Consider the following 12404-nt stretch of genomic DNA (forward strand, 5'->3'; position numbering starts at 1 on the left):
AACTCTACTTGGACAAACTGCCCCAAATGCATTGGCAGAAACGTTCATCCTTCTGTCATAGTCATTCTGCACTGCAGATGGGTAAACTGCAATAAAATTTTTAATGAGATTAATCATGATGATGGATTAATCTGCATTAACGCATTAATTTTGACAGCCCTAGTTTTAATATACTTTTAATATACTTAATGAGCAGAATAGGCCTTGTATATTCTAAAGAATCATACAGCTGTGTCCTAAGACTCCTTACAATGATTACACAAGGAATTTGGATTCTTCTGTGGAGGAACATAATTGTGTGACATTGACAGAGAAACAATTTTTATAATGAAATGACCTAAATCTCCTTATGATGACTCTATTCTATGGTTTATAGAGCAGGTGTTCTAATAATTTTTGTGTGTGTGTGTGTGTGTGTGTGTACATTTGTGTGTGTGTATACATACGTGTGTGTGTGTGTGTGTGTGTGTGTGTGTGTGTGTGTATATATATACACACATATGTATGTACACACACACACATATTATATAAGTTTTTAAAACTGAAAATGTTTTGTTGTTTTGAGTAATATTTTCAAAAAATCACAACTTGTAAAGTTTAAAGTAGGAGTAGTAGTAGTACATATAATGTTGATGGGAAAGACGTTCATAGTATGCTTGCATGAGAAAAAATCTGTGGTGAATAAAAACACAATTATAATATTGCAATTACATACAATTTGGGATAAACAAAGTGACTAATCAGCTGAGGTCAAACTGGCACCAATTAATGTGAGGGTAACACACACGTAATTGGACTTCCTTTAATGTCCAAATGGAGTAAATGCAAAGCCCCTGGACCAAGGACTCACAGGATAAATGTTTGAGCACATTTTATGAATGCATAGCACATGTAAATAAACTAATTTTGATAATCATAATTCAGGTATTTGGTGTCACTTTCCATCTGGCCATAACTGATGACTATTACTCATCATCTGCTGCCACTACAGTGGTGACACAGCATGAACATGTTAGACAAAATGGGATGCACTGCAGTTCATTTTCAGTTCAATTTTATTTGTACAAAAACAGCTCTGTCAAGTTAAGCAGCTCCTTATTTTGAGATTTGTTAGAGACAGATTGTGCTGTTCAGTTGGTGTGGTTTTGGTATTATTTAGTCAGGAAGAACTACTGAGCAAATGAATAAGGAAGAAAAGATCAGTCAGGGCACTGAACCAAGGACACAAGGAGGGTGAGAATCAGACAGTATAGTAGACAGTATATTAGTACACATCATAAATACACACATATGCACACCAACTGGAAAGGAAACGGGCAAAACAAACCAGTCACAGAAATCAAATATATTTCCTTTATCACCTTGCTGGCTCCAGCCACCAGAACATTAACACAATATTTATTGATGCTGCCACTGCTCCTGCTGCTGCTGCTGCTGCTGCTGCTGCTGCTGCATTATGGGAACAGAAACAACAGAGCGGAAAAGAGAGAGAACGATGAAATTAATAAAAAGACAAAAAGGAAGGAGAAGCTGAGGTCCAAATAGTTTTCTAAGTAAGCCTCCCATTCTGTCTCCTGAAATCTGCTGACAAAAAGTGAAGGAGAGTCTCCGCCAGAAATGCTGGGGTCCTGCCAAAATCCAGGGGGAGAGGGAGAGAGAGGGGGAGGAGGGACAAAAAGGAGAGAGGTGAAGGTTTGATGCATCACTCCCATCTTCACAGCCATCAGGAGTTTATTTTCTCCTAGTGGGCCTGAAGGAGAGATGAACAGGATGAAGAGATGGAGGAGTGTCTGCCCTTCACTCATAGTGACCCAGACCACCACTTCCCTATTAAATACTGTTAATAGATATACTGTTTTCATGGGTAACACATATTGTTAATATTGTTAATACTGTTAATAGATATACATACTGTCACATACTGTTAATACTGTACATTTGCATTTGTTCTTATTTTGTCTATTTTTATTTTTTGTTCGACTTAGCTCTGTTCTTATGTTACTTGGTAAAAGTGTAAAATTTATATTCTATTCTATTCTCTTATCTTATTTTTAGTTCTTGTAATTTTATTTTCACTCTATTCTTATTTCTGTAGTACCAGTGTTTTGTTAACATTGTTGCAGTGACTAGAGTAGCACTCCTAATTTCATTATAAACATAATGACAATAAAGGCTATTCTATTCTATTCTATTCTATTCTCTACCTGCAGGCCCCTCCTCCACCCCTCCTGTCATCCTTTATCCCACTCTTCTCCCATCTCCTCCTGTCTTCTAAGCCTCTTTCCACCCGTCTCTGCTTGGCTCCTCCTCCCTCATGTCCTCTTTCCTGCATCATCACTTATCTTTCTGAATCCTTACATTTTTTACCACAACTGTAAATAATTTATTCATCCTAGAAGTGATGCAAACTCTTCGCACAGGTAAAACACCCATCTTAGGCAGCACAGTTGCACAGCGGTTAGCACTTCAGACTCACTGGACAAGGTTCTGGGTTCAAGTCGTGGTCGGACCAGAGTCTTTTTCCCCCACCATTAAAAAACAGGTACACACAGGTTAATTCCATGTCCAATTCTATGTCCATGACCACAGTGCTGCTAATGTGTCCTACATGCTAATGCTAACACTACGTACTGTGTATGCATAATGATGGGTGACATTATAATGGGTGAAATGCAGAGACTGAAGATCCCTACAGCTGGGGTGTCCTAAATGAGGCCCACCAAAAGTTCCAATCTGGCCCATGGGATGAATTTGCAAAGTGTAATAATTATACTGAAGATATTAACAGTCAATGGTGTCAAACTCGTTTTAGTTTAGGGGCCACATACACATCAATTTGATCTCAAGTAAAATAAAAGCAAAATAACCTAATGAAATAATTTTCTTCTTGGTTCAATGTGAAAAAAATAACATTACACTATGAAAATATTTACATTAACAAACTATCCTTTAACAATAAAATGTGAATAAACTGAACAAATATGAACAACCTGAAATGTCTAAAGAAATTAAGCTCAAAAATTTTAACAGTATTACGCCTGTTACCAAACATTTGTGTAACATCGTGTGTAATGCACATGTACAAATGATATGCTGAGGCATAATATTGTTAAAATTGCACTTATTTTTCTTGTGAAACTTCAGTTTTTTCAGGATATTCAGGATATACGCTTTTTATTGCACTAAAACTAAGAGAAAAACAGAGTAGTCATAATTTACAGGCAATTATATAATTATTTCACTAGTCTGATCCACTTCAGATCAAATTGGGCTGAATGTGGAAAATGAAAAAAAATGAGTTTGACATCCCTATGGAGATAATAAAGTGAGTTAACCTTTTAGAGTAAAATCATTTATACCACACCATCTTGTTAAATCGACATGTATTTTGCAGATATTCAGAGTTCTGCTGGTCACACACACACGTCATATATGGTTCAGTTCATCCAGGTTTATACAAGGTTAAAGTCAGTCATTTTAATCTTGTAGGAACTCAAAATATCACAATACTTTGGTAACAGTGCCAGCTGAAGGAGGATACTAATAATACCTGAAAGCTGAAGAACTTTACAGTATTATCATAAGGAAAGTACTTTCAGCTTCTCAGTGTAATCCAGAATGAAAGAAGAAAAATATAAACTGTATGGCAATGGCTACAGCAACAGTACTGTGGCACAAAATAATGGTTTGTCGATTGCCACAGATCAATCAAATGTCAGCATTTGTACTAGAGCCAGTCAGGGTTACTGTTACATGAACTCATTAGCCTCTTGTAGCCACAGTACTGATATATGGCACATACTTCAGTGCATTCTATTGTGCATTTTGCTACCGCAGTACTGTGGCAATTGATGGAAGAAATGACAAATTGGTGACAGTATATAGTATAGAATAGGAATTATTGTTCCAAATATTTTTTTATGGTGTTCTTTGCTCTGGAGGCTGGAGAAGGTGAGCAGAGCTACATGTTAGATGTGGCAGTGTGCTGTGTGACTTCAGTTCTGTGTCAGTTCAGTGTATCGAGTGCTGTGATCCTGTGGAATTCTGCACTCTGAACGTTGTCCCAGTGGCTAATTTATATCAGCGTCGAATTTACCTTGTCTATCATTGTCTATCATCCTGTCCATCCCTATACTTAGTTTACTTTATTTTTCCCCAAAAGAAATTTATAAGACGGACAGAGATAGAGTGATCTGACCTTTAGGATGAAAGGAAAATATACTAAATCCATGATAAATATTTCTTGAATGTTGAACCTTTTACTATATATGCTATACACACACACACACACACATATATATATATATATATATATATATATATTCCTGATCAAAACCAGTTGAAGATCAGTTGAAAAATTACAAAAAAATTTACATTTGAAATGTTGTTGGGTCTACCACTTGTCTTTTTTGTTCCATAACCCTCAGAATTATTATTTTTTTATTAGTCAAAATGACTGTCTTACAGCACCCAACCTCAGCAGTAATGGCAACATTGCAAGAGGCCTTGTTTATGCAGCTCAACAATCCAACCACAATCAAGAAGAGAAAGCTTTTTTGCCTTTTCCATCAGGAGGTCACGACAGTGTGAATACCTCACAGACAATGACATTGAATCCACATTTTTGCACAGATTTTGGCTTTCAAAGGCTGTGGTCTAAAACCTTTGACTGGCTGATGAACAGCCTATTTCAGTTTAATTGTTGTTTTAAATAAATTGCTTACTAAAAAAAATTTTTTGTCTCACTCCCATTTCTTCTTTTTGCTTTTTGAAATTCTACTTAAAATGTTCTTAAGATCAAACAGAGCAAAATGTAAATTCTTGCAGTTTTGAAACTGGTCTTAAAATTTTGATCAGGAGTGTGTAAATGTGTGTGTGTGTGTGTGTGTGTGTGTGTGTGTGTGTGTGTGTGTGTGTGCGTGTGTGTGTGTGCGTGCGTGTGTGTGCGTGTGTGTGTGCGTGGGGTGTGCGTGTATGTGTGTGTGGGTGTGGGGTGTGTGTGTGTGTGTGTATAAAATCTACCATTTTCTGTATGATTTTTTATTATAAGGCATCACAGAATGATAGACTGTAGAACAGAAGTGGATGGAGTGCATCATAACCAATTGAAATGAACCAATTGAAATGAACAAAGATAAGCATTGAACATCTGGAAATCGAGTCTTCATGAAATTAAATCCGTCACACAATAAATACATTTTACGGATCTACTTAAATCAATAGTCTTTTTCTCTATTGATACGGACTGAAATCTTTTGTTATATGCAATTAAAACTGCATATCATATAGCCCATACAGTATCTTTTAACTTGAGATACCAAATATATTCACAGAGCCAACCAAAGTAAAAAAAAACATTTACAGTTACATTAGTTAAAGGAATTAAAAGGATTCAGACTTAATAACCATTTGATGGTTATTTATGAACTGTTAAAATACTAAGAAACCCTCACAGAAAGCCTAGTGTTGAAAGTCTGGTGCACTGAGAGGAAATAAAAAATATGGGTAAACAAGAAAAAAAAAAAACATAAGCTCTATGTGATTAATGTATACACTGAAATAACAACACTGACTTTACTGTGAACTTCTTTACATCTGAAAGTTTGCTGTGCTAAAGTTCAACACTTCTGAGTTGACGAGTGCCATATTCAACCAGATGAAAAGTAATCAAACGCATTCCAATTACTTCTGCAAAACTCCTCACAGGTTCGTTTCATTTTCCTCCCTCAAGGGTCATGTGTGCAGGTGTGCACACTCTGCAATTATTCCCAACACGCTGAGTCACAAAGCAAAACAAAAAATAAACCAACACTCTTCCTTTCCCCTTGAAATCTGACGTCACATGCGGCTCACTGAACAGCAGATTACAATGCGCACACATAAGACCCCACTAATGAGACTCTGGCCCACAGTGGGGTCATCTCCTGACACCAGACAAAATACACAGCAAAGACTAATGCATGAAAACACGCCTGCAGCATTTAATCCAACACAGCGCTGGTTTTGTCTCACCATGTCCACAATCTCTTAACTCCTGTCATCTCTAAAGTATTTCTAGTCGTTGACTTATGTTGCTTAATTATTATAGGCTTATTGGTTAACCATACTTGTCAAACCTATGAGAGCTGAGCAGGAGTCAGTGTCCCTGCTGTTATCAGTCTGTCCTAGTAAAGCAGCTCCTCACTTACCTGCTGCTCATTATCAAACTTGATGCACATATTTAATGTCACTGATCTCCCGTTCTATTAATATAGATAATAAATCTTTTTTTGTGTGCGCGTACAGACCGACAGACAGACAGACAGACATCCGATATCTGATGATAACAAATATATGTCTCAGAACCCTCACTCTTTAAACAAGGGGTGTCAAACATACGGCCTGCGGGCAAAATCCACCCACAAAAGCGTCCAATCTAGCCCTTCCAATCACATCTACGACATTCATAGTCAAGGGTGTAAAACTGGTTTTAGTTCAGGGGTCACATACACACCAATGTGATTGCAATTGAAGTAATAGCATAATAACTTATAAATAATGATGACTCCCAATTTTGTTCTTGGCTTTAAGTGAAAAAAGTTTAATTACATTACAAAATATTTACATTTACAAACTATCCTTTCACAATTAAAAGTGATTAACTTGAACAAATATGAACAACCTAAAATGTCTTTAAAATAAATGCAATTTTTACAGTATTTTGCCTGTTACTAAATGTTTTCTGCATTTGTAGATCCACTGTGATCTGTGAATTGTGTCAACAATAAGCTGAGGCATAATACTGTTGAAACTGCACTTACTTTTCTTAAGAAATTTTAGGTTGTACATGGTTGTTCAGGTTATTCAAATTTGGTTCATTATTTACAGGTTATTATCTTATTATTTTACTGGTCCAGTCCACTTGAGATCATATTGGGCTGAATGTGGCCCCTAAACTAAAATGAGCTTAACACCCCTGCTTTAAACACTCCAGCTGTTGCATAGCTTCTAAGTATTTAGTCATTTCACTGCAATATAATCCATTGTATGGTTTGTGTGATAAATGCGAGATTGAGTGATAGATGTCCCAGTATAACAAATGTGTTTTTTGGAGTGTGTGTGTGTATGTGTGTGTGTGTGTGTGGGGGGGGGGGGGTATCATCTTGGTCACAATAAAAAAAAGAGGGTTGAAATAAAAAAATAAAATAAAATTGGATCCACTGAGCTAATGAATCATGAAACATGATTTAATCAGCTAGACATGTTGGCCTGTGATTTTCTTTATATACAAAACAAAAGTTCTTACAGCAGTTCAACTTACTTTACAAAAAGATTTTTTTTTTTATCTTGCAACATGTTACTGTAAAAACACTTGGACATTGTTCTGTCTTTACACAGAAAATCAGAGTTCATAGATAACTACACATTAGCAACAAAATTATCCACAGATAGTGATAATACCCTAGTGGCCAACATGCTGGTTAGTTAGTTAGTGAGCAGAGCACAGTAGAGAGGTGGTGACATGACAGCTAGCCAACACGCCTGCTGGCAACACACACATGCATAAATCCGTCAGCTCAGTTGGTTCTTATCCTTCTTATCTGACACATATTTCTGAATCACACACGCAGTCACCCAGCAGCCTCTCTTAACTCTGTGTATGTATAAAAACATGTATATGCACATGGGACAATCTGTGTGTGTGTGTGTGTGTGTGTGTGTGTGTGTGTGTGTGTGTGTGTGTGTGTGTGTGTGTGTGTGTGAAGGATTGAGTGTACAGTTTGCGTGACGTCAGTGGTCCATTCATGAACACCATCTCGACAGTACTCCCCCCTCCTCCCTTCACTACGTAGCTGCTAATGCGATACAACATACCACGTGGGGGTGCTTACCCCTTTTTCCAACCAATCAGAGGTGAGCGCTTAACGCAGCACACACTGACATACACTCACACTACACTACACCCCCGCCCACATATACACGTGTAAGTATGCACACATGAAAGGCTCTGGCTGCTCAAGTTTCACATGACATACTGTGCTGTACATGGGAAGTTGGACGGTCGACACATATGGACACACACGGCTTCCTCCCAAGTCAAACGCAAACAGAGAGTAAATTTGACTGATGATGAGGCGATGGAGGGATGAAAGAGTAGATGGACAGAAGACAAGCCATAACGGAAAAGGATGAAGGGACGGATGGGGCAGCATCCGGGAATTGAAACGTGAACGACAGGTTGGCACTCTGTCATGAAAAGTATAAAAAAAAAAAAAGAAAACAGCAAAAAATGATCCCTGTTCTTGTAAACAAGCTCTGTCTCTAGGCGAGGGAGACAAGCCTCGAGGGAAAAGAGAGAGAGATGGAGAGAGTAGTGAGGAAGAGAGAGAGACAGAATGAGTGAAAACAAGATAGCACTGCATCAGGCAAGATATGAAAGAGAGAGCGGGGGAGAGAGAGAGAGGGATAGAGGGAGAGTTGTTATGCCCCCACACACCATGACTCATCTCCGGTTTCATACCCAGCGGGAGGAGGTTTGTGTGTGTCTGTGTGTGTGTGTGTGTGTGTGTGTGTGTGTGTGTGTGTGTGTGTGTGTTGCTGTGTGCAAATTTGTCAAGGGAGAGTTTGTAGAGAGACAGGCATAGTACGTGCATCAGTGGTTGAATGTGTTTAGAGTGAGAGGGGAAGGTACAGTTTGGAAATGTGTGGTGACAGTAGGGACAGTCTGTGTGTGTGTGTGTGTGTGCGTGCGTGCGTGCGTGCGTGCGTGTATGCATATGTCGGTGGGGGGGTGCTGTCACAACTGGGAACATTTAACAAGTCCCTAGACTATTTGAGCTTAATTGATTCAAGATTGGAGCCTCTTTAGTCTAACATGTGCCATCAAAAAAAAAGAAAAAAACAGGATAAATTGCTCCATCCGTTAGTGATCAGCACTAGTAGGCTGACATAATATTCTTTAGAGGTCCTCTGGGCAATTACAAAGAGTAGGTGGCCACGCCACACCACCGCTGAAAATCACACCCCAGGCACTTGCCCTACTTCCACCCTATTAATCCCTGCTCACATCTGATGTGACTCCTTGCATTAGCACCTGCATCCACATGTCAAATCCTTGTTGTTGTTTTTTTTTTTTTTTGGGGGGGGGGGGGTTCAGGTTGAGGCTGCTATGGTCTCATCCTGAAATACACACAGGAGAGAGCTCTGACTTTGAGGAGGTAAACAACAGCCACTCCTCCCTCCTCTCCTAAAGCCAGCTAGATCTGCAGAGCACGATGCGGGAGGAGGAGGAGAGGGTGAAGGAGGCAGAGAGGAGTTGCTCTAATTCCTTGATGTGTGTGTGTGTGTGTGTGTGTGTGTGTGTGTGTGTGTGTGTGTGTGTAGTTGCGTGCTTAGCTTTCCTAAAACATTGCTGCTCCCTCTCCTGTCTGTTCTCTTCCCAGCTTTTTTCTACTGATGAGTGAAGGAACCTAAAAATTGAGAGGTTGGGGGGCGGCCACCATCCTGCACCCTAAACATGCTGCTGCTCTAAATCACAACTTCATTCCACATCCTTCCCCTTCTCCTGCATGTGTTTGCCTGTCTGCAACTTCGCCCTTACATTCCTCTCTATGCTGCTGCAAATGAGCCTATTTGTTGCAATTATGCGCAAAAAACATAAGCACGCTTTTACACACTCCAACCGTGCGCACTTGATTCCCACCGGAGCCACATTTGCAATACAACAACATAGTCAAGTTTACCCGGTTTGTTTTCGCCGTGCGCGTGCACAGGCTGTGGCTCAGACCGGGCTTGTTTGTTTTTCCCTTCACCGCAGCACATAAAACATGCACACCCTGCCTGACCCACATGCACCGTCCAGGATAACGACACTGTGACGGACTGACAAGCCTGCAAAAGAAAGTGCACAGACAGAGCTGCTCGCTGCCCAGCTGCTAGCCTAGCACGGATATTAGCACCAAAGTGGACTTGAGAGGTCCTGCTTTCAGATTTTAGTATTTCTTTCAGTATGTTTGTGGGGTTTGTTACCTTGATCGCAGTCAGGTTCGGGTGTAGAAACGTCCTCAGTCCTGGACGGCGGGCGATTCCCACAGATTAGGAGATCATTGGGAGCCAGGCACATGTAGTTTTCCACGGTAGTAGTTGCGTGTGCCCAGTCGGTGCCCTGGCAGGCGGCTAACACTGGTGCTAAACAGCCCTGACCCTGGATCCACGTTGGGTGACAGGACTGTCCCTTCCCCTCCCTTCCCTTCACGGTGCGTGTTGGCACGTCAGCCCCGCAAACACCGACGATCGAGTTCAAATCCGAAATAAAATCCCCAAAAGTGCCGATCAAATAGGAGTTTCACAACGAAGGGAGCCTAAAACAAGTCAACAACAACAAACCGAACGGTGCCGCCGCTCCTCCGGCGGCTCACGGTGTAGCAGGCGGAGAGGTGCGCACAACACACCGCTCACAGGGAAGCATGTCGCATTTTGCAAAAGCAGCCCAAACGTGGTGTCAAAATCCCGACTGTGTTTTCCTCTCCGGTGCCAGCAGTAGGGTAGGTACAGGAGGAGGGGACGGAGAACCAGGAGGAGGAGGGGAAATAAAAAAAAAGAAAAGGATGCTTTATTTCCAAACGATGAGTCAGAAAAGATTGCGAGCTAGTTTCGCAACATCCCTCCTTCCAAAATAAAACATAGAGCTCTGTCCTCTCCTCGTCTTCACTTGCTGCCTTGCCGTGCCGTGCTGAGCCGTGCCTGGCTTCTTCCAGTCCTCTGCCCGCTGGATGGACCTGCACTCCGCTCTGCACAAATGCACAACCGGGTCTTGTCTTGCAACTTCCACCCCTGCCTGCCTTCCAAAAAAAAAAGACAAGAGGAAAAAATGAGCTCTTATCATCAGCTTGAAAACTCTTTTGGCGCCATATTTATGGCGTACTTTCAATTCACTGTTACCGCAAGCTGCACTTCCTACTCTGAGAAATGCTAGATGACTGCGCCTCGGAGAGGTGAGGACGGGCATTGAACCTCCGCCTGCACAGTCTGTCTGCACAGACTGACAAACTGAGGTAGGACAGACAGACTGGATGGAATGAAGTACTTTAAATACACAGTAGAGCAGGGCTGTCAAACTCATTTTAATTCAGGGGCCACATAGAGCACTATATGAACTCAAGTGGACCAGACCAGTAAAATAATAGTGGAAAAAATAAAATTACGTTATGAAAATGTCTTCAAAATTTCCTTAAAATGTGAATAACATGAGTCACCCAAATTTTCTTAAGAAAAATAAGTGCAATTTTAACAATATTATCCCTGTGCTCATCATTTACACATGTGCAATACAACTTACAGATCACAGTGGATCTACAAATACACAAAGCATTTAGTTATAGGCAGAATATTGATAAAACTACACTTATTTTTCTTAAGACATTTCAGGTTGTTCATATTTGTTCAAGTTGTTCACATTTTATTGTGATAGGATAGTTTGTAAATGTAAACAATTTCATGTAATTTGACTTTTTTTGCACTAAAACAAAGAGAAATTTTTGGAGTTTATGTTATTTATTGGTTATTATGATAATATTTTACTGGTATGACTCACTGAAGATTGAATTAGTCTGTAAGTGAAACCTGAACTAAAATGATTCTGACACCATTAACTATTAATATCTTAAGTGTAAATTTTGTATTTCACAAATTCATCCCACCGGCCGGATTGGACCCTTTTGTGGGCTGGTTTTGACCTGCAAGCCGTGTGTTTGACACCTGTGCATTAGAGTATTTCCATCTGATGCAACATCATATTAACTCCACTTCATAATTGTAACAACTGTGGATTAAGTGATTTCAAGTCAAATATCTGTATAACATTTTATTGAACAATACAAAGTATGCCACCTGTAATTTGTGTGTTTAACTGCTATATCTTAGAGATTATAATCAATATTTAGAATTCACTTGGTGATATATGAAATTTTAATCATAATCCAGATCATAACTGTTTATTAATATATATCACTCTATTTTGTTCTTACAATGTCTGTTTTTTGTTTTGTTATTATACTATGACATATATTATTATAAATAAATAGCCTACTCAGTGGTGGAATGTACCTGTACCAGTACTGTTAATGCACTTCTGCACTTACTGAAGTACTTGGACTCTCTGACAGGGGTGTGTTTGCATAATACTCTGTGTGTGTGTGTGTGTGTGTGTGTGTGTGTGTGTGTGTGTGTGTGTGTGTGTGTGTGTGTGTGTGTGTGTTCAGAGCTATATACATGGGTTTTTTTGGTTTTCTTTGGTTGTTTTTTTGGTTGTATTGATAATTTCTTTCCTGCTACCTTTTATTATACTTGATTGGAGCAACTGTAACACACAATAATTTCCCTCTGGAATTAAAAATATTCTGATTCTGATTGAGAAAAACTTGAGA

The 12404-nt window shown here is 39.6% G+C and overlaps 1 protein-coding gene and 1 long non-coding RNA gene across 2 annotated transcripts in view; one reads left to right on the forward strand and one right to left on the reverse strand.

Moving 5' to 3' along the window:
* jade2 (jade family PHD finger 2) overlaps window positions 1-10903 on the reverse strand; it is a 458373-nt gene extending 447470 nt beyond the window's left edge. The window contains 1 exon segment of the mRNA XM_030154999.1: window positions 10009-10903. The gene's annotated coding sequence lies outside the window, so the exon portion shown is untranslated.
* Window positions 10904-10913: 10 nt separating this feature from the next.
* LOC115433533 (uncharacterized) overlaps window positions 10914-12404 on the forward strand; it is a 31657-nt gene continuing 30166 nt past the window's right edge. Inside the window, exon 1 of the long non-coding RNA XR_003937373.1 lies at window positions 10914-11033. This is a non-coding gene — a long non-coding RNA (uncharacterized LOC115433533). The remainder of the gene's footprint in view (window positions 11034-12404) is intronic.

This window comes from Sphaeramia orbicularis, chromosome 14 (assembly GCF_902148855.1).
Source record: "Sphaeramia orbicularis chromosome 14, fSphaOr1.1, whole genome shotgun sequence".
Taxonomy (NCBI): Eukaryota; Metazoa; Chordata; class Actinopteri; order Kurtiformes; family Apogonidae; genus Sphaeramia; species Sphaeramia orbicularis.